At 46.5% G+C, this 23,606-nt stretch overlaps 1 long non-coding RNA gene across 1 annotated transcript; it reads right to left on the reverse strand.

Moving 5' to 3' along the window:
• Positions 1-16,444: 16,444 nt before the first annotated feature.
• Positions 16,445-17,982, reverse strand: LOC130381735 (uncharacterized). The gene is made up of 3 exons (XR_008895457.1): positions 17,886-17,982; positions 17,175-17,283; positions 16,445-16,743 (listed from the first exon to the last, which is right to left on the reverse strand). It is a non-coding gene; the product is annotated as an uncharacterized LOC130381735 (long non-coding RNA).
• Positions 17,983-23,606: the final 5,624 nt, after the last annotated feature.

The following is a 23,606-nucleotide window of genomic DNA, read 5'->3' on the forward strand; positions in this document are numbered from 1 at the left end:
TCTCCACCTCTCCTTCTTTCCTTCTCTCTTTTCCTCCCTCTCTCTCTCCGTCCTCCATGAGAACGTCTCGCTGCATTAACAAAACAATAACAAATGCTTAAATGCACGTTTGTCAATATATATCATAATATATCACGTTATCCAACGACATCCAGACATCATACTGATTACTTAAATTTAATCCTAATGTTCCCGATGGAAGCCAAATAAATCTGATGGAGAATTCCCAACACGCAAATCTGACTAGGGCTGCGCTCCCATTCTCACAACGGCTACATTCCAATTCTCACTACGGCTGCATTCACATTTTCACTACGGCTGCATTCCCACTACATTCACGGCTACAATCCCCTTCAAACTACGGCTACATTAATTTTCTCACTACGGGAAGATAAATAAGATAAGACAGAAGTACAAGAATATGTAAAAGTATTAGTTCGTTTTTACTGGATGATATTGGTTGTTTTATTCTAATTGGTTAATTGATCATTCTCTCAACTACAAGGAAACAACACACAAAATATTACAATTACTACAAACATGTATGCATGGTCGCACACCCTCAAACAGACACACACACGCAGACAGACAGACAGACAGACAGACAGACAGACAGACAGACAGACAGACAGACAGACAGACAGACAGACAGACAGACAGACCCACACACACTCTCAAACAGACACACACACAGACACCCAAACAGACACACACACACACACACACACACACACACACACACACACAGACACACACAAGGACACACACACACAGACACCCATCCACACACACACACACACACACTGTGGCATCCCGCCACGGAAGCCTCGGCCTGGACAGGCCCGGGGTATCGTAAAGGACTGGGTATACCACCCCCACCCACCAGCCGGCGAGGGAGAGCAGCCCATTCGGCTCCCCAATCAGGGTGATTGGTTGACACCTGGCCGAAAGCGGAGGGGCCATCTTAAAAGGAGGACCAGCCCAGCACAGCTCGGTTCGGGTGCAGAAAGGAAGGGCTCGACGCACGAGAGAGCAGCTAGAGGCCCACGGAGGCCCTAGAGACCGCGTCTCCTTCTTTGGGGTGATGGTTTCAAGTTGACTGTTAATAAATGCCCACAATGGCTTTAACCTTCACCAAACGCGTCGTTTGTACGTGGATTCCGGCTCAACCGAGCACCGGGATACCACACACACACACACACACACACACACACACACGCGCGCACACACTCCGAAACAGACACAGCCAATGTGACAGCCTCAATGTGTTCAACTATTTATACGTCTATCGTTATATCTCTCTCCTCTGCTATCTATCTGATCTCCTGTTCTTTTCGTGAGGATTAACTGAGCTGTTCCGTTCAGCGGGGATAATGATTCCTGGAATCACTTTAATAACCCCGGTTCTCTGTGTGGGAAAGAAAAATAGGATCTAGTGCAACAAACCCAGTGGACTGGCTATGGCTCTCTAGATACCAGGGTCATTCTGGGCCAACACAAGCACCCAACACACACACACACACACACACACACACACACATTAAAACGCACACACATTAACACGCACACACTCATACAATCACACAAACATGCACACGCACTAACTCATACACAAACACAAAGACACACAGACAATCACAAACACACACACACACACACACTAACACACTCATGTACACACACAAACACGCACACACTCATATACACACACAAACACGCACACTTCCACAGAAATGTGGAGAGACGCCGAGATCGTTTATTGGCCTGTGGCATGTGCCAACGCAACCACTGACATACCAGGGCATATGCCGTTCAGGAACGGTAACTGCCGTTCTGGAACACCATCACCGGAGCAAGTCCGGCTCCTTTCAAAAGCATCTGTCATGACAGATGCTTTTGAAGACAGCCGGACTTGCTCCGGTGAAGGTAGTTAGCCTAGCTAGGCTAACAACCGTCACCGGAGCAAGTCCGGCTCCTTTCAAAAGCATCTGTCATGACAGATGCTTTTGAAGACAGCCGGACTTGCTCCGGTGAAGGTAGTTAGCCTAGCTAGGCTAACAACCGTCACCGGAGCAAGTCCGGCTCCTTTCAAAAGCATCTGTCATTTCAAAAGCAACAACAAACTGATCGCAAATATCCTAACAATAGATCGGACGAGAGAAACGTATAAATCCTTTTATTTACAGCGTTATGTTGTGTTATAGTGTCAATAAAGACCAAATATATATAGCTTTACATTTAAGGCAATACTTGTCTTGAAATTATACGGAGGAGGTGGGCTGTGCTGGTGTCACATACCATTGTTGGGAACGGCAGTTACCGTTCCAGAACGGCATATGCCGTTCCACCTGAACGGCAGTTACCGTTTCAGAACGGCATATGCCGTTCCACCTGAACGGCAGTTACCGTTTCAGAACGGCAGTTTCCGTTTCAGAACGGCATGTTTGCCACAGGCCAATAAACGATCTCGGCCCTACTGGAGATTAGCCTGGTTCTACCAGACTCTCGTACTTCACTTCATTTCATTTAATTTGTACAGAGAGTCTGGACCTAATCAATTGACAAACGTTAACTCACTTGAAGGCGAGTGTCTGTTGAAGTCTAAAATGATTGGATCTGCCCAGTGCCACTCTGGATCTGCCATAACCAATCGCTAACGTTTGGTTGTGACGTATGTCATGCGCCGGGAATCACGCGCAAGTTGTACACAAACCAAACACCTTGCACGAAAATGTCCGTCAACGACAGCTGCAGGTTTTGTTCGTCGGATTTAATTTATCAGGGAAAAATTGCACATTGTAAATCAACTACCGACCTACAACAACAACTCAAACTGGCGTACGACTTCATCGTCATTGTTCTCAGACACGCCCTCTGTTCGCTGATTGGTGGCCGCTGTGGCGGCACAAGAAAACCAAATTACATACAGCAGGTCCAGGTCCTAGGCGGGCGGAGCCAGGCTAACTGGAGATGTGTTCATGTGTATACTTTATCAAGAGTGTGTGTTTTTGCTCCGTTGTACATTAACACCCTCAAAGGTGTGAGACGTTCCTTCAGTGGGTTTTCACGGACATTAGAACCATAATATCTTCAATCATTAATCACTGATTATGTCAATGCACATCCGCTGCTAAGATAACACACACACACGCGCATGCACGCACGTACACACACGTACACAAACAAGCGCACGTGCATACACACACAAACACAAGTACACATACACATGCACACACACAAACACACACACACACACACACCTATCAACAGCTGTAACTCGCACGACACAAACACACATAAGTGTCACTGTCAGCGGGACTGTGAGTCAGCGCACTCTGAGACATTGTGTTGTAGCGCTGTGTTGTGCAGCACGTGCGTGCGTGTGTGTGTATGTGTGGGAATGTGTGTGACTCCTCATTAGCTTCCTGTGCAGTGAGCAGGACAATGCGAGGGTCATGGGGTCGCGTCCCTCCGGCGGGGCTGCCATCCTATGCACGCCATCCCTGTGCTTTCCTCAAAGGCCCACACTGTAGCCCGCACCATGAGTGAAGGCCCTGTTGGCACGGCAACAAGCACGACAACGTAAAAAAACAACATCCAGAGGTTTTGTCGTCGTTTGCTGTCTGTCATTTTTTGGGGGATTGAAACCCTTTAACTACCCGGACACCACCCAGTGTGTGTGTGTGTGTGTGGGTGCATGTGTAGCTGTGTGCGTGGGTGCAGGTGTGTATGGGTGTGTGTGTGTGTGTGTGTGTGTGTGTGTGTGTGTGTGTGTGTGTGTGTGTGTGTGTGTGTGTGTGTGTGTGTGTGTGTGTGTGTGTGTGTGTAATGTGATTGGTGGATTCAAATAAAGAATTAAATGTGTGTGTGCACGTGTGTGCGTGCATGTGTGTGTGTTTGTGTTTTTGTGGCCCTGGGTGATGGTGCGTGCATGCGTGTGCGTGTGCGTGCGTGTGTGTGTGTGTGTGTGTGTGTTCATTCTTGGTTCTGAGTAACCTCTGACCTCCTGTGCCTGCGCAGTGTGTGTGTGTGTGTGTGTGTGTTGGGGGGGTGCACCCTGGGGTGCTGATCCCAGCGTTCCCAGGTAAGTGAAGCCGCTCCGCAGGGTTCCGGGCGGCTCCGGTGCCGCGCTCCGACCAGACCGTGGGAACGTATGGAAAGATATCAGCGCACGTGTAGTCTTCATCGCTCTTCATCGGTCGGAGAACGATGTCCATCCCTCTCTCTCTCTCTCTCTCTCTCTCTCTCTCTCTCTCTCCCTCTCTCGCGCTCTCTCTCTCGCGCTCTCTCTCTCTCTCTCTCTCTTCCCCTCCCTCTCTCTCTCTCTCTCTCTCTCTCTCTCTCTCTCTCTCTCTCTCTCTCTCTCTCTCTCTCTCTCTCTCTCTCTCTCTCTCTCTCTCTCTCTCTCTCTCTCCATCACTACATTGTAACAAAAAACAATAATCAATGCAAGGTTAATTATTGTTCAGTATACTTCCTGCTGTATGTCACACGACCAGTAGAGGCACCAGGTGGGGAGGTTGGCTTTGGGCTGAGCTACAGCAGGTGATTCCAATTAAGGGAAAATCAACAGCAGGATATGGACTAAGTGAAGCAGATGTGTTCGGTTAATCAGTGGTCAATTGAGTGTTGGAACAAGCGTTGCTTTAGGCCCACGTTAAAGGTGACCTATTATACCACCAGCTGTGAGTCTGATTAGCCATTACAAGCCGTTTTGAAAATCTGCCTCTAGTGACATCACAAGTGGGCGTGTCCACCTAGATGTATGACAGGTAGATGAGCATAGTTTGCCACCGTCCACTGGTTAGGCTGGTAGACTGATCTATCCAGCTCACATATTGGTGGACAACCCCACTTGGGATGTCAGAAGAGGGCGATTTTCAGAACGGCTTGTAACGGCTAATCACACTCACACCTGGTGGTATAATATGTCACACTTAAACATATCAGGTCACTGAAGTTAGTTGAGTTGTGGGTCTGTGGGTTAGTGAGCTGGCTCCAGACACCCTAAACTCAGGCCTGCTGGTCCCGCCTCCCTCTACATCCCGGTGAGATCCCTCCTTATGCATTAAACCTCTTTCTGAAGGTTTTTGGGTGGGAACATTTTCATCATATTTTGTGTATTTTTTGAAAGGGCGTAATTTTTGCGTTCTAATTTCAACTCTGGATTCTGTGAGGACATGTACTGCTCTTGACTTTGTTTTCTCCTCTTTAAGGACATTCAAATGTCTCCTTGTTACGTTTGGAGCCTATTTAATAAATAGCCTTGGGGTTTGGCCAGCCTAGCGGTTTGACCAAAATCCTTTCATTGCCATGAATCTCAAGAACTCTTATAGCTGCTAAGTTGATACAATTGTAAACATATAGTTACAATCTATCTATAATCCATATATCTCTATCTATCTATACATCTATCTATAAATGCATCTATCTCTATAAATGCATCTATCCATCTATACCAGGGGTGCCCAACCAGTCGATCGCGGTCTACCAGTAGATCGCCGACAGATCCCAAGTCGATCGCGAGGGGTGAAGAAAAAAAAAAAAAAAAAATTTTTTTTTTTTTTTTTTTTTTTTAATGAAATTAAATTTGCGCGGGACATATACGCGCGGTAGCGCATGTGCTGTTAACAGCAGTTGAAAGCCGTCAACAGTAGTTACACACTCCTATACGTTGGTATGGCTGAGGGGAAACAAGCTAAGACCTACCATTTTCACCCTGAGTGGGAGGAAGATTATTGATTATCGTTGAGAAGGTTCCGTGCGCAGACGGAATGAAACCCCCACTGAAGTCCGTTGGTTCACGATACAATCCCCCCCCCCCCCCCCCCCCCCCCCCCCCCCCCCCCCCCGTCAACAATTGTTCTCTACCCCCCCCCCCCCCCCCCCCCCCCGTCAACAATTGTTCTCTACCCCCCCCCCCCCCCCGCTTGAAGGTAGGTTTGCTGGTAGATCTCGGGAGGTTGGCTACTTGAAAAGTAGATCTTGGGTCAAAAAAGGTTGGGCACCCCTGATCTATACAATCAACTATACACATAAATCTCTTTATACAATCTCTTTATATATCTCTATCTATTTATCTATATTTCTTGCTCCCGCTCTACATCCATCTCTCTATCTTTCTGTGCATCCATCTTTCTGTGGACATTAAGGTGGTTAAACATCTGTTGGTAAAACATCTGTTGGTTAAACATCTGTTTAACCACCAGACGTTAACTTGCTGATTGGCTGTTCTGTGCTGGAGGGTAATGGTAAAAGATATTGATTTCTCAGTCTTGTATATCTGACAATCGGAGCTTCAGCCAAGTTATACATGTCTGTCGACCTTTCTGTTAATAACATTTTACATTTGAGTAGCTAATCACATCAATTTAGTTTATCTTCAATCAATCATTCAAGCAGTAAACCTCACGCAAAAAACACTTCATAACGGTTCGGATCTTGATAACCGTTATTATTTATTTACTGATTAAAAAAGGTACAATATAAATGATGTGTCCCCATCACAGTGCCAGATAGCGCTTCCTTCAGATAAGACCTGCTGCCTCCAAGCGAGTCCAAACATCCTTATTCACCCTGTTCTGTGAGGGTCTCATTCCGTAGTGGCATACCGTACACACATTCCAACATTCAGACGTGTTCATCTGCCCGCGGCGGAAACCTGCCCTCGGCCAATCAGATAATATTGTTTCAAGCGCCGCCCGACCGGACTATCTACGCAGATTACCATTGTGTGCTCTAGCTCAGGAAATGCAACCAGCGTCGACCAATGAACAAAAGCCAAATCCCGCCCAGGCTTACGGGTACATTTCCAGTCCGGTTGCGGGTCCCATTCCCCTCCCTGCTGAAGTAGTAAACTGGTTAGCCTATGTCAACGGTGAATGAGTTGGATTATGCACATAGAGGCCTCTTGTGCGCGTGTATAGTGAGGCGCTAGGGTTGATTGACACTAGAACAAGTCTCGAACCGATTCTGTGTTCGTTATCGACAATCATCTGTTGTCTGGCTTGCTCTGGGCATAGCTTTGATCCCACACGCGCACACGCACACGCTCACGCACACGCTCACGCACACGCACATGCACACAGAGTACCGCTTTTTACCGGTACTTTAGCAGAACTGAAGCACCTTTGTTTGCCCTGTAAAGTTCTGTAAAGTTCTATATAATTGCAATGAATGAGTTATTATGAATGAATTAGGATAAATTAGCTTTGTGCTTTCTGAGCTCAGCCAGTCCCCCAGAGATGTTCGGATGGATGACGTGTGAACTCTGACCTGCTGAAGACCCCAGCCCAGGTTCATGTACCTCAGGAGACAGACTGTTTGGATTCGGGGGATCATTTAATTGTGTTTCCTGCTCGTCTGGAATGTTCCTCGCATCTCCAGATGACCGGGAGGGCAACGTCGGGTCCGCTGATTGAAGTACAGTAGAGGGAGGTCTGAGGGCTTAGAGGGGATGGAGCCAAGCAGCAGCATTAGGAGGTTCATAACCCCGTCCTGGGGAGCAGGACGGGGTTATGAACCAGTTATTATAACCAGATATATCTGGCGCCACGGAGGTATGGCTCAATTCAAAGTTAAGGCCCAGTCAGATAGGATCCAGGCAGGTCACACACATCAACAAGGGCACAGGTACGCTCAGACATAAGACTAGAGACGTTCCGATACCATTTTTACAGGGTTCAGATTAGGGTTGAGTCTGTAGGTCAGGGTTCAGATTAGGGTTGGGTCTGTAGGTCAGAGTTCCGATTAGGGTTGAGTCTGTAGGTCAGGGTTCAGATTAGGGTTGAGTCTGTAGATCAGGGTTCAGATTAGGGTTGAGTCTGTAGGTCAGGGTTCAGATTAGGGTTGGGTCTGTAGGTCAGAGTTCAGATTAGGGTTGAGTCTGTAGGTCAGGGTTCATATTAGGGTTGAGTCTGTAGGTCAGAGTTCAGATTAGGGTTGAGTCTGTAGTTCAGAGTTCAGATTAAGGTTGAGTCTGTAGGTCAGAGTTCAGATAAAGGTTGAGTCTGTAGGTCAGAATTCAGATTAGGGTTGAGTCTGTAGGTCAGGGTTCAGATTAAGGTTGGGTCTGTAGGTCAGGGTTGAGATTAGTTACATAAGGTTCCAGGATGTCACCCGTCACTCAAGGCAATAGGGCGTCACCAACTTCTGTCGTCATTAGTCATTAGCTCAGGAACAAAGAGCCTCACTCACTCACTCACTCACTCACTCACTCACTCACTCACTCACTCACTCACTCACTCACTCACTCACTCACTCACTCACTCACTCACTCACTCACTCACTCACTCACTCACTCACTCACTCACTCACTCACTCACTCACTCACTCACTCACTCACTCACTCACTCTCTTATTGAAACCATTGTCTTCGATAGAATAATGTCTATACAATTATTTTTTTTACAACTGCTAATCGGGATTATCAAACTAAAATTATAAAACAACTGAGCTGATGGATTTTATTCAATGATAGAGGCAGGGTCTAGTTCTCAGTGTTTGATTACCAGCCCAAAGCTTCTGGTTTGAACCCCAACAACCTGCAGAACTCGGCTGAACCAGGGGACCCCTGACCCCTACCTTCGCCTGTATCTGAAGGACATGAAACCAAAGAACCTCACAGAAGGTCAGCTGAGATGAACGCATGCAGCGACGTGTCAATAGACAAGCCCGGCTGCATCCCTGATGGAATATTAAAGAGCATAAAACACATATAATCCTCCGGTATGCTTCTACTCTCCGACGCCTTCTGCATATTTGCTCAGCTGAGGGTGAACAACCCGGGCCGCCATTGCGTCAGCCTGCGCCTCAGACCTTGGCTGGGACACTAGGCCTGTCGCCATGACGCAGGCACCGTGGCCACATGCGCACCCGGTGCCTTCCCAGGGTTCATAGCGCACACTGGAAGCTCTCTCTGCTGTATCAGCAGAGAGAGCTGTCCGTCCAGGCTCTTAGCATGGCGGGGGGGGGGGTCGTCTCAGTGCTCTCTCAGAAGCTCCCCGGGCGCGTTCCAGGATTAGGAATCTGAGCTCGTTTTCAAACCCTTCTTCTGTTTCATTACTGGATGCGTCGAGCCACGACTCGGCCTCTTCCACGTGGCGCACACTGAGCAAATAGTGAAGCTACAGTTCATGGTAAATGGTAAATAGACTGCATTCATACAGCGCTTTTCCACTCAAAGCGTTTTTACAATTACCGTTTTTTTCAATTGCATGAACACTGTAGACACATGCTTAGACCAAAGTAACACAACTTGAGGTTTTTGTTACTATACCTTAAACACATGTAACGATACCTTAAACAAAAGCGCTGCTTTGCACTTTAGTTGCAATTGTGCAACACACTTGCTCCTTTCTGCAGCACGGCCCAATCTCAATACTTCCCCTTACCCCTTATCTTCCCCCTTACCCTTGAAGTTGCGCGTTCATGTGAGAGCTAGTGGTGTCTCAATACCCAATTTGATCAAGATTAAGGGATAAGATTGAGTGCTATGTACCCCTTATTTTTAAGATGATTTGAGAGCTCACTTGGGCCGAATCTCGATTCTTCCCCTTGCCCCTTTTGCTTTGTCTTTGTCTTTGTCTTGGTTAAGACAAAGACAAAGACAAAGCAAAAGGGGCAAGGGGAAGAATCGAGATTTAATCCTGCGCACTACACACTATTTCATACATAAGACACTTAGTTCAAAAATGATATCTCAATGTACCGTTGTGAAAACACATCTATTCAAAACACAAAACACATTGGGTAATTGAAAATACTTAGATACACACCTGAAAATACTTACTTACAAAACTGAACACCTATCAGACAGCTACAAGGCCAATGGAAAATTGTGCACGTCCCGGGGCAGCGCGGCGGAAATAAATCATTGTGTGCCGCCATAAGCCTTCAAGGGTTATTGCAACATCATGCAAAAATAGCAGTAGCTCTAACAGTATGTGTGTTTTTGTTTTATTTTTGCTTAAACTGAATTTACTGCCCTGTAAAGTACCTTTCTGCAATGTACAGTATTGCGTATTTGATATTTTGGTTGTTGTGAAAACGTGCCTTCTGTGGAACTGAAAAAATAACAGTAAACCTGAAAGACTGCAGCGTTTTATATAAAGTAGTCTAGTGTTGTTGCTGATCTGAAAGTATATTCATATGATACAAGTGTGTATCATTTTGTCATCAGAGTGACATTTTCACAAAGGATTGTTAGGTTTCGTTAGAAGAGTTTCAATTTGACATAGATGTGAATGGTATATTTCTCAGTGTTCGGTCTTATCTGCTTGGGTGCTAAGTTTCGACACAATGAGCCAAGTTTTGCAAAATGTGTTTAAGCAATTGCAAAAAACTGTAATAAGTGTGCAATGTAATTGTTGCAAGTGTGTATAATTTTGTCATCAGAGTGAGATTTTGACCAAAGATTGTTAGCTTTCGATAGAAGAGATTCAATTTGACATACAGTAGATGTGAATGGTATATATTTCCCAGTGTTGTGTCTTATTTGCTTGTGTGTTGAGTTTTGACACAATATTTGCAAAACGTGTTCAAGCTAAGGGAAAAACTGTGATGCCTAACATTCACCCGTTCATACACACATTCACGGCGGTGCCAACCATGCAAGCAACAGCCAGCTCATCGTTAGCAGTTAGAGTGGGGAGTCTTGCTCAGGGACAACTCAACGCTCGACACTCAAGCTAGGAGGAGCCGGTGATCGAACTAGCAACCTTCTTCTTTACAAGCCAACCCGCTCTACCTCCTGAGCTAAATGCCACCTGTCTTTATCACTGGTCTTACCCTAGTGACAGTGGTTCTGGTGCACACAGTGGACGTGGTTCAGACCGGGGGGGAAGAGGGACTACTGTGTATTCCAGAGAGGGGGAGGCCAGTTAGATACCTCTGTGGGGGTGGACCAGGACTTGGCTGACCGCGGTGCACGGGAGGACTGCAGGAAGGAGAATATTGAAGACTCTGAACCTGCACAGGAGAGTTAACGTTAATACAGCTCTATCCTTCGACTTAACTGTCCCCAGTCTTGTACATATTGGACGAAGAGCCCGCTGGGGGAAGATGAGTTTGGCCCAAGCAGGGTGCAGTATTTCATGCGGGGTTTTATGGGAACTTGTTGTTTTAAATGTTGTCAGATTTGCGGCTGGGACGCCAGAATTTCCGTTGCAGTATTACTAAAATGTATTCTCATCTTATTATGGGATTACAATTGTTTATTTTCTGTGTGTGTGTGTGTGTGTGTGTGTGTGTGTGTGTGTGTGTGTGTGTGTGTGTGTGTGTGTGTGTGTGTGTGTGTGTGTGTGTGTGTGTGTGTGTGTGTGTGTGTGTGTGTGTGTGTGTGTGTGTGTGTGTGTGTGTGTGTGTTATAGCTGTATATCTATGAATAACTAGATTTTATCTTACTATTTATCTTTCTTTCCATGAGGAGATGCAATCTTTGAGCCCTTTGCTGAGGAATCTGTGATTATGTCAAAGGCTTTTATTTATATTTTTGTACTTGTCAGTAGCCTTCGCCGTACCCTGCAGCGGTATTCGTTATGCAAACAGGATATGATATCGCTATGGCACATAGGCTACTGTACAACTTACCAAAAATGTACCTCTGTTTTTTTTCATCAAGATGGCGCGGCGGCCATTTTGAAATTCCTCTGCCCTCATCAAAGAGTAAGACGAGAAGGCTGCGGGGAGAAGCTGGGCTAGCACACACTCGAGAGCTCCATCCGTCACATGTATCACATTCTGCCGCCAAGTATACATAGCATGCTAACGCAACAACTATCTCGGGCGATCGGCACGGACAAGAAAGAGAATCGGGTCCCTTCGAGAATAGACGGGTTGGCCCCGCTAAAAAAGAAGGTTTGTATGTTTTGCGCCAGGCCCATATGTGTTAAACTTAGAGACGCCGTTCCAGTTTGCTCTTCTGCTGGGAGGTCACGGACGATTCGTTCGGCTCCGAGGCAGTGTCGACCGAAGCTCAGACCCGGCGATTGGTCGAAATGAACACTTGGTGGGCGGGGCATCAAAGGGAGGCATCCGAACAATCACAGATAAGATCGGCCACGATGTTGACTTTCGCCTAGCGTTCAGGAATGGAAGCAGACATCGGCGTTGATTCAAGGTGATACCTTCTCTCACCGTAGCAGGAGTTCAGTCTCTGAACATCGGATTTGAATTCCGATAGCCGTATTCTCAACGGTAAGAACTTGGCGGAGCGATTCACACCCCCCGACACCCGAGAGACCGTCAGGGTCTGCTGAGGCACGGGGGGGGGGGGGGGGGGGCGGAACGGACGCCGTCGGCAGCACAGCTCCATGCAGCTCTCTGTTTGAACACGTGCACGCTTCAGTCACACGTCCCCAGACATCTCGGTAGCTCGAGGTCACACAACGTGGAACGCTTTCCGTGATGTTGAAAGTGACTGATTCTATGTCTGACTCTACGTTCTACTTCTGCTTCAAACAGCCTCTCCAGCCCAGATCCACTGGTGCCTGAGGCTGGATAAAAAATCAACCTATACTCTCATTCTACCCAGAATAAGAACCTGTTTCATTCCCTCCATTGAACTCTTCCTACCACCTGTTTCATACTGCCCAGCAGCTATCACTTCAGTGGCATTTTAAGGTATTTTTTGGGGGTTTCTTGTGTTGGCTCAATGTTGTGTTTTTAGCCTGTACCCAGGCCCGCCTCTCCCTATACGCAGAGTACCCAGCGTGCGTAGGGCACCAAGTACCTGAGGGGGCACCAAAAATTAAGGTTTGCAAAAAAAATAATACATTATTGAATTAAAAAAAATATGTAAATTAGTTATGAAGAGGCCCACCGTTGTTTGTTCTTAATTGTATAACCTATCACTCAATTTCGGCAAATTAGATGTTTTTACCTAATATATAGCAGTGGCCTAACCTGGTCCTACCAGACCATCGTACTTCATTTAATTTGTACAGAAGGTCTGGAACTGCTCAATTGACAAACGTTCACTCACTTGGAGGCGGGTGTCTGTAGAAGTTTTAAAATGATTGGATCTGCCCAGTGCCACTCTGGATCTGCCATAACCAATCGCATAGCGTTTGGTCGTGACGTATGTCATGCGACGGGACCGGCTCCCTCACCACTAACGGAGCCAGCTGGAACAAAACTCTGCAAAGCTTGTTCTCGTTCCGGCTTTAATTGATTTTCGGCAGCGATCCGATCCGCGACAACAGACCGAATAGCTTCTCTCGTATCCTTCTCCATTGTCTTCCTCTGACTACAACTGAAACTGGCGCGCAACCTAGACGTCATCGTTCTTCGCCACTCCCTCTGTTCGCTGATTGGACCGCCAAAAATCTGGTTTCCATGGAACGCATTCATATTGAGCAGACCCAGACCTAGTACTGAAGTGAAATGAAAATGGAGCGGAAGTAGGTAGGTGGGCGGTGCCAGGCTAGCAGCGGAAAAAGGTAACCTTTGAACTCTCTTCAAACACAGGAAGCTTTGAGAAGGGCCATTCCTGTCCCTAGAGAAATGCAAGTACTGCCGGGTAATCGCATGTTTTGTCCACTACCCGGTCCGTCCCGCCGGTCGTATCGCAGTGACTCATGACATTTCATATCATAGCTGCTTTCACCAGATTGAACTCTTAACAATGTTCCCTATCTCTAGAGAGGTTTCTAAGAATAAACAACATTGTTTTGCGTGCAGAATCACGCTGTTCTCCACTCATCAACAGTGTAATCACAACCTGGAATTTGGTTCTCACTAAATATGACAACATAGCTTCTGATACCATTCAAGGCTTAAATTTGAGCCATTTTTTCAACAAAATAATTCTCTCTTGTTTTTTGGTTGGTTGTTTCTCTCTCTCTCTCTCTCTCTCTCTCTCTCTCTCTCTCTCTCTCTCTCTCTCTCTCTCTCTCTCTCTCTCTCTCTCTCTCTCTCTCTCTCTCTCTTTCTTTCTTTCTTTCTTTCTTTCTTTCTGTCTTTCTTTCTTTCTTTCTTTTTTTCTTTCTTTCCTTCTTTCTTTTGTTCTTTAATTTGTTCTTTCTTACTTTCTTCAATCTCTATAACTGCTTTCCATCTTTGCCAAAAAATTTATTTTAATTTCAATGAGACTCAACCTGGTTAAATAAAGGATATAATAATAACAATAATAATAATAATAATAATAATGATACATCTCTGGACGACCCTGAGCTCTTTCACTCAAACGTTTGAGTCTTTCATCACTCGGGTTAAATCAGTGTGAACGGAGTAGAACTCGTTCCCTCCGTCGGGTGTGTTGGTGGGCGACAGAGGATCCATGTGGTAGGACACGGTGCGGGCAGAGGTCAGAGGTCACAGGCACCGCTGCTAGAGGAGGGAACTCGGTGTCTCGGCTGACACCGCACGTGTTGATGGGAAAACCTTGACGCTGGTCTCTAAAACATAAAGGGTAACACTGTCGTTTTTTATCCGCCGTCCTGAAAAAAAACATAAAGGGTAACACTGTTGTTTTTTATCGGTCTTCATGGAACAAAACATATTGGGTAACACTGTCGCTTATTATTGGTCATCGTGAAAAAAGAAAAGGTTAACACTGTCACTTTTTATTGATCGTCATGAGAAAAAGCAAAAGGGGTAACACTGTCGCTTTTTATCGGTCAGCATGAGAAAAAGCAAAAGGGGTAACACTGTCGCTTTTTATCGGTCAGCATGAGAGAAAGCATAAGGGGTAACACTGTCGTTTTTTTTCGGCCGTCATGGAACAAAACATAAGGGGTAACACTGTTGTATTTTAGCAATCGTCATGAAAAAAAACATAAGGGGTAACACTGTCGTTTTTTATCGGCCGTTATGGAACAAAACATATTGGGTAACACTGTTTTTTTTTATAGGTCGTCATGAAAAAGAAACATAAAGGGGAACACTGTCGCTTATTATTGGTCGTCGTGAAAAAAGAAAAGGTTAACACTGTCGCTTTTTATCGGTCAGCATGAGAAAAAGCATAAAGGGTAACACTATCGTTTTTTATCGGTTTAATGGAACAAAACATAATGGGTAACACTGTGGTTTTTTATAGGTCGTCATGAAAAAGAAACATAAAGGGGTAACACTGTCGTTTTTATGGTCGTCATGACACAAAAAATAAAGGGTAACACTGTCGTTTTTTATCGTCATCATGAAAAAACAAATAAGGGTTTAAATTAAAACACTCTAGTTTTTTATTGCTCGTCCTTAAAAAAACATAAGGGGTAACACTGTCGCTTTTTATCGGTCAGCATGAGAGAAAGCACAAGGGGTAACGCTGTTGTTTTTTATCGGCCGACATGGAACAAAACATAATGTCGTTTTTTAGCGGTCGTCATTAAAAAAAGCGGAAGGTGTAACAATATTTTAAATATTTTATTCTCTATTACTCACAACATAGGTTTAAACTATTAATTGATCCCATTTCAGAAAACCGCTTTTGTCATGAAAAAAAACATAAGGCATAAGACCAATGATAAACTGTCGTTTATCATTGGTCGCCATTAAAAAAACATGACGGGTAACACTGTTGTTTTTTTATTGGTCGTTATCAGGGTGCGAATTGTCAAATAACCCAGAGGGGGGATGTTGTTGTTCCTTTTATCATGAAAAATAATAATCAACAGGTCTAATTATTTTAAGTTAATGGTAGACCCTATTAACCTGCATCTAAAACAGTGGAACATTCATCTTTAATGCAAACTAAAAAGACATGAAACATTTAATTTTCCAAAAATAAAATTAAACAGAGGGGGGGGGGATCCCTCCCATCCCTCCCATCCCCCACCCAATAATTGCACCCTGGATATGTGTACCAATAGAGCAGTGAACTAACCTAATATGGTTATAGTGTTTATGCCCTCATGATTGTATTGCCTGGTTAACCCCCTGCATAGCCGGTCAGGCTGCATAAATATCTATGTTAATATTGTATATACCTCCTAATTACGGGGAAAGTGTTACGCGTGTGATAAGTGTTATGTTTAATGTGTGTGAATGTGGTGTATATAATTGCTCCTGTTAGTTAGTACTGTTTATTCTAAACCGAAGGTCCTCTGCTGTGATCGGACCACAGCCACCACCCCTTAGTGTTCACCAGCTCTGTTACACGTATCTGCAGGGGCCCTAGACCTCTATCTCAGTCCAGGCGTCACAACAATGTTCTTTGTGGTTTATGTGTGTAAGTGTATGTGCATGTGTACACCTACACCTTAGCTATATAAGTTTAATAAGATAGGCAAAACTCAGCGTGGGAAAGTGTGCGTAGATTACCGCTTTTGAACCAGTCGCAAGCGGTTTTTGTGTATGTCTCTGTCGCCACACATTATAAAATGAATGTCATAATGTGTTATTGTCTTAGCTTATTACATGAACCTTGACATGATTTTACATACCTCCTCACATAATGTTAAACAATAATTGAAGAAACGACATTTAAAGGAAAGCCGAGCTAAACAGGATTTAAAGTAGGCCCCTGGAAGTCGCACAGCACATTTTCAGAAGTTGGTGATAAAGTAACATAAAAATGAAGTCATGCATCACAACCCTAATTCGATGGGACGCATAATTTATGTTGTACCTGTGTTTTTCATACTGTGAGAGGGTAGATTACTGACCAATCACAGGAGGCAGCAGGCAGGTGCATTCTGGGTATCGATGCCCTAGTCCTCCTAGTACTCCGACGCTTGAGTCGAATCGGCAGGAGAAGTTAGCAGGAGCTCCACCTCTCTTCAGGTGGGTGAAGACCACCAGCCTGATCTGGGAACGATGGAGGAGAAGAAGGCTTTGGTGTGAAGATCCAACTCAAAGTTAACTCAAGAGCAGACTCAAGCAAAGATCTACAACGCGTGAATGTTTGGCTACAGGTCTGGAGAATAAGTCTGAAGTATTTTTTACAAACACATAAATATACCTGGCATCAAGCAATCCCTAATGCAACAAATCGGCCGCCAAATCTGTGTTTTCTAACAGGAAGTGTTTTGGCAATTCTTCTATGTATGTCTTCAGATATTTACAAATCATGCCACTGTTTGGTCACATGCAGCAAACACAATTGGTGACTAAGTCAGAAGGTTTGGATTGGTCAGATCATCAAAAGTCAATGTATGCACTCAGAGTATTGTAAGACTCTTCAGATAAAAGCCTATATTTCCCAAACCTTTGATGTCTGATCTTTAGACGACGCCTACCTTTCCTTCTGCGTCTTCCTGGAAGCTGTGGGAGAGTATCCGCCGCTGGCTGAGGTCATCTGGGACGGACAGCCACAGAGAAGATGGACACTCGTCCTCAAAGCTGCATCTGTGGTGGAAAAAGAGACAGATAGAGGACTCCATATCCCATGATGCACCATTAACTGTGGTTTTAACTGGGTTCACCAGCAAGGTCAAATCAGCCATGGTGCGTTTCAAAGGAGGCGGAAATGGGACTGGTCACCATGAAGGTGAAGTATCCCGTCCAGTTTTGTTAAAGGAAATAGTGGCAGTGTGTTACGGTTTGTGTCATTGAAGATAAGTTTGTGCTTCTTATATTGTCAATAAGAGTACAGCTTCATAAGTGTGGTTTTGAAAAATCATGGTCATCCACTCCATTTCTGAGACAAATTTGATTACGGATGACATTGGACAAATGAAACAACAAATGACACCAAAGAAAAAGTTAGTGGCATCCGTGCCACGAGTAGAAAATGTTTATCTTCCGCCTCTCTGAAAGCCCTGTGTGCAATGGTGTGTGGTGTGTAGATGAGAGTGTGTAATGTGTGTAGTGTGTCAGTGTGTAGATGAGAGAGTGTTATGGTGTTAAGTGTGTCAGTGTTTAGATGATAGTGTGTCTTGCTCTGTAGTGTGTAGAAGAGAGTGTGTAATGGTTTGTAGTGTGTTAATATGTAGATGACAGCAGCTGACCGTCTCAGAGCTCCACACCAGCCGCAGTACGGGTCGCGGGCGTTCCAGCAGGACTGCAGACTGCTGTGTTGAACACACTGAGACACAGGAACATGCATCAACTGGGGGAACACACACACACACACACACACACACACACACACACACACACACACACACACACACACACACACACACACACACATGTATACAAGCAAACATGTACACGTACACAAACCAAAATACAAACACACACACACACACACACACACACACAGACACTTACACAACATTGACCATGTCGGTACAATAACCACGAGCCTACCTTGTCCTTTGCCGCCACAAAGACGTGCTTGCGGCCCACAGGGTCCAGGTGCATCTTGGGAAAGACGCGGCGGTCGTCGGGGGCCTTCCAGATGACGCTGAGGCACTGGGCCTGGAGCGTGGCGTCCACCGTCAGCTGAGTCAGACAGACAACCACACCGGGGTGAGCTGATGGTTACACTGAGAGCACAGAGGACCTTACACCAAAAATGTAGGTTTGTAAAAAGAAGATATATATTATATTATTATATATTATATAGTATCTTATTGAATTAAAAAAATATGTAAATTAGTTATGAAGAGGCCCACCGTTGTTTGTTCTTACTGTAATTGTATAACCTATCACTCAATTTCGGCAAATTAGATGTTTTTACCTAATATATAAAAAGAAGGGGGAGCCCCTTCCCCCCGCTCGCGTAGGGCAACGCAACGGCCAGCAGCGGCACTGCCTAGAGCACGGTTAGAGTAAGAGTACACTTAGAGGACCTTACACTTAAAGTACATTTATGAGTACCTTACACTTAGAACCGAAGCCAATACAACCAGTTTGGCCTCCACTGAGAACACCGTGTGTCATATCGCGTTCTGTGTCTCTCTGTCCGTCAGTCAGGCAGGACCGCATTCTGTCAAGTGCCTCAGCTTGGTGTTAGTGTGTGTGTGTGTGTGTGTGTGTGTGTGTGTGTGTGTGTGTGTGTGTGTGTGTGTGTGTGTGCGTGTGTGCGTGCGTGCGTGCGTGCGTGCGTGCGTGCGTGCGTGCGTGCGTGCGTGCGTGCGTGCGTGCGTGCGTGCGTGCGTGCGTGCGTGCGTGTGTGTGTGCCCGTCTGTCTGTCTGTCTGTCTGTCTGTCTGTCTGTCTGTATGTCTGTCTGTATGTCTGCTGTCTCTCTGTCTGTATTTCTACCCGTCCATGTGTCCGTCTTTCTCTCGGTCTCTCTGTCTGTCTGTCTGTCTGTCTGTCTCTCTGTCTCTCTGTCTCTCTGTCTGTCTGTGTGTATTCCAACTGTCCGTCCGTCCGTCCGTCCGTCCGTCCGTCCGTCCGTCCGTCCGTCCGTCTGACCGTGGAGTCAGCGGGTTCAGGTCGTTTGGCCAGGGGCCCCATCCCGGGTGGAAAGTTTTTGGAGAGCGAGATGAGATGAGAGGGCCCCTCATCCCCCTCCCCCCCCCCCCCCCACCTCCCCCCTCCCCCCTCCCATCCCTGCCCCCCCCCCCCCCCTTCCCCAGGTCTCTGCTCCTACTACAAATAATGTGGCGGCTAAAGCCGTTTCCCAGCAGTAAGAGGATTAGCAGGTAATGCTGCCTGCCAAGAGAAGCTAGCGCCGGACACGCCGCGGCTCAAATTAATAACTTCAGTAATCACGCCAAAAAAGGGGGTTGTAAATAAGCACCTACTCGGAGTCGCCCAGATCTCTGAGCCCTTCCGAGGTCGGGCAGAATCCTACCGGTGGGAAGGTGACCCTTGACCTCTCTGAGTCAGGGCGCGTTCCATTAGCGAAGGGGACGGTCAAGCTTCTCTTGACCAGGCGGGCGCGGTCAACTGTCTGTCAGCTGACCAGTCTGTTGCTGTTGTTGTTGTTGTTTTGATAAAGCACGCTTCTGATACGTCATGTTTAGGCGCAGGGTATGGAAATGAACATACCCCTGTTCTGTATGTATTCTGCATTGTCGCATTTTCTTATTACGCATGTATAATTTAATATATGATAACAGCAAAATGCGTCTTCTGTTGTCGACGTAGAGGTGTACGTAATGGAGGCCGTCTTTAAATGGTTTCTAACTTTGCTGTCACATCAAAGGTTGCCTGTTGAAGCAGCAATTACTTTAATTCTAAGTAATTTTAGTCTTATATATGTATAGGGTGTGACTAGTTGGAGGATATGTTATTGATATTCGTGTGTGTGTGTGTGTGTGTGTGTGTGTGTGTGTGTGTGTGTGTGTGTGTGTGTGTGTGTGTGTGTGTGTGTGTGTGTGTGTGTGTGTGTGTGTGTGTGTGTGTGTGTGCGTTTCTGCGTTTGCGTGTGTGTCTTTTGATGTCCACAGTGGAAGTTCACCCTCTGCCTGAGGTCTTTGTTTAGGAAAGTACTGTTTATGTAGCCGTGGCGACCCAATCACAACACTCACCTCCGATCAGGATCAGGGGACCTGTGTGTGTGTGTGTGTGTGTGTGTGTGTGTGTGTGTGTGTGTGTGTGTGTGTGTGTGTGTGTGTGTGTGTGTGTGTATGTGTGTGTGAGTGTGTGTGTGTGTGTGTGGGGGGGGGGGGGGCGTGTTTGGTTTTCAGTCTGATGAATGTGCCTATGTCTCTAACATAGAATGTTTTGTATTCACACACCCGTGACTCAATGAGGTGGCAGGGGGAAAAGAACAACACTTGCATCTACGCATGCATACACACACACACACACACACACTGACACACACTGACACACGGACACACACACACACTCAGACACACACACACACACACACACACACACACGGACACACATACTCACACTCACACACAGGGACACCTCAGCCACACGCGCACGTGCGCTGTGACACCCTGGCTCTGACGGAAACGGAAACACACTTGAATTCCAACTCTTTATCGGCAGGCACACATGGAACGACACGGTCACCAAAGCCTGGAAAAGTAGGACTCATTACATGATTAATTAACAAATCAAAATTCAATCATTCACTTTAGTTTTTTCATTCATATGCATTCACATGTATTTCTCAATCGACCGTTCATACTCATTCATCCAAAGTATTCAATTTACCCAAATGAATGAACGAATCCACAAAACGTTCCGCAATCTGCACCCATCCGTAATCAATGTGTGGGTCCACGTTCATTCATCATTTCATTCGTTCATTTTGTTCATCCATCCAAAGTCACTCATTCACAGGGTCAGGCTCTGGGTGGTGAGCCAATCACAGCAGGGGGGCTGTGCGGCAGCCGTTTAACAGATTAGGCGCCGAGAGCCATCCCCGCTTCCCACTACGAGGAGACCAGCTGATCCGTCCCATGACTTCCACACGTTTCCTCGTCTCCACGTTGAGTTCCCAGCACACTTTGTTGCGATCTTCCAGCCCCTTTAAACTCTGAGATGTAACCCTGACGCACTGGTAAATGATCCTAATGTGATTCCTATGCTCCAGTCATTGGATTCTGTGCATCGATTGTCCCTCGGTTAAGTGGCTTTGGATGAAGGAGACAGCTGAATGTGAAGATGAAGGCTAATGTACGTGCCGAGCAATGGTCTTAACGAGTACAACCCGCCCCGATCTACAACCTCCAGAACAACGTTGGCTTGAGTGCCGTGCGCGTTGGAAAGGGTCAGCCGAGCAGGTGGGTTTCCGACCGAAACCGAGTGAGGGGATTCGGTGATTAGCATCCTGCCTTTGATGGATCTTAAGTTCAGCCCGATCGCTTTGCTCTTTCCTTTTCAGGTCAACTTTCATTTCAGCTACTCAGCAGATCCAGGCCTCTACCCCTCCCTCTCTCTCTCCCTCCCTCTCTCTCTCCCTCATTCTCTCTCTCCCCTCTCCCTCCATCTACCCCTCCCTCTCTCTCTCCCTCATTCTCTCTCTCCCCTCTCCCTTCATCTATCCCTCATTCACTCTCTCTCTCATTCTTGCACTCCATCCCTCACCCTCTCTCCCCCTATCCCTCTCACCCTTTCTCCCCGTATCCCTCCCTCCATCTCTCTCACCCTCTCTCCCTCATCCTCTCTCCCCCTCGCGCTCACACTCTCTCCCCTTATCCCCCTCCCACTCTCTCTCCCCTCTCACCCTCCCCCACCCTCCCTCACCCCCTCTCCCCTTCTACCGCCTTCCCCTTCGTCCCTCCCCCTCCCTCTCTCTCACTAGGCGGTACACAATGCACCCGCTCACCCCTCACCTGGTTTCCCCCCCCAGCGGCAGAACCTGTCTCTGGGTTCCATGGAGGCTCACCCCAGCCTTCAGGGGGCGTGGGATCAGGGTTTGTTTGGTTCTGGTGAACCAGAGGAGTCGTGGTAATCGTAGATTCCCCCCCCCCCCCCCACCCTGTTCCAGGAACACTGGCAGGGGGGTACGGGGGGGGCGGGGGGATTGATAGGGGTGAGCAGGTACAGGAGGGGGGGTGGGAGGGGGGGTGAGAGAGGACTGAGAGGGGTTGGGAGGGGGGGGGGGGGGGGTGAGAGAGGACTGAGAGGGGGTGGGAGGGGTGAGAGAGGTGAGGAGGTGCAGGAGGGTAGTGGGTGAGGGGGAGGGGGTGAGAGAGGGCTGAAGGGGTGAGGGAGGGGTGAGCAGGTAGAGGGGGTGAGGCAGTGAGGGAGGGGTGTCCCGGGTGTGTGTGTGTGTGTGTGTGTGTGTGTGTGTGTGTGTGTGTGTGTGTGTGTGTGTGTGTGTGTGTGTGTGTGTGTGTGTGTGTGTGTGTGTGTGTGTGTGTGTGTGTGTGATATTATTTAACAGAAGCCCACCTATAGACCTCAGGATCCCCATCAGTTTAATTACACTCTCTCTCTTTCTCTTTCCCTTATTCGTTTTCTCTCATTCTCTGTCCCTCTCTCTTACTCGTTATCTCTCTCTCTCTTTCTCTCTTTCTTCTCCCTCTCTCGCTCTCTCTTGTTTTCGTTCTCTTTCGTTCTCTCTCTCTCGCTCGCTCTCTCCCGCTCTCTCTCTCTCTCTCTCTCTCTCTCTCTCTCTCTCTCTCTCTGACTCATTCTCTCTCTCTCTCTCTCTCTCTCTTACTCTCTCTCGTTCCACAGATATAGATATCTATAAAGATATATTTTAAGTTAAATAAATGTATATATATATATATATATATATATTATATATATATTAAAAAAACTTTGAAAAGGATCAAATAAGTGAGCAAAGATTGGAGGCTTTGGTAGCGAGTGGCACTCGTAGCCCAGTGTGTACCATAATAACAAAGTGAACAGAGTCATAACAAAACCACAGAGGTTTGCTCACTGTTTCCTGCTCATCACGGTTGAACGGATGGCGGGAGTTTGACAAAACAGGAAGTGAACGGGGAAACAGGAAGTGAGGTAGGAGCATTGCAACAAAGCAGCAGGTGTAGCTTCTTCTAAACAAACAACGTTGGATTTGGAATTTGGTTGTTTGTGAGGAATTCGTGGTCAAGGCCCAGATAAAACCTGTTTCATCTGGGTAAACCAAAAGATGCAATGTCATTGCAAGGTGACTTTGGACTACATCGTTGGTTCCCCATTGCCCAATGATTGATCTGTGAGCAGTTTCCCTACACACACACACACACACACACACACACACACACACACACACACACACACACACACACACACACACACACACACACACACACACACATGAATAACTACATATTCACCCATTTTACAGAGCCACACATCCACAAATGCCGCACCAGTCGTTCTCCGAGAATGAGGACTAGGGGGGCATGCATG

Source organism: Gadus chalcogrammus, chromosome 4 (assembly GCF_026213295.1).
Source record: "Gadus chalcogrammus isolate NIFS_2021 chromosome 4, NIFS_Gcha_1.0, whole genome shotgun sequence".
NCBI lineage: Eukaryota > Metazoa > Chordata > Actinopteri > Gadiformes > Gadidae > Gadus > Gadus chalcogrammus.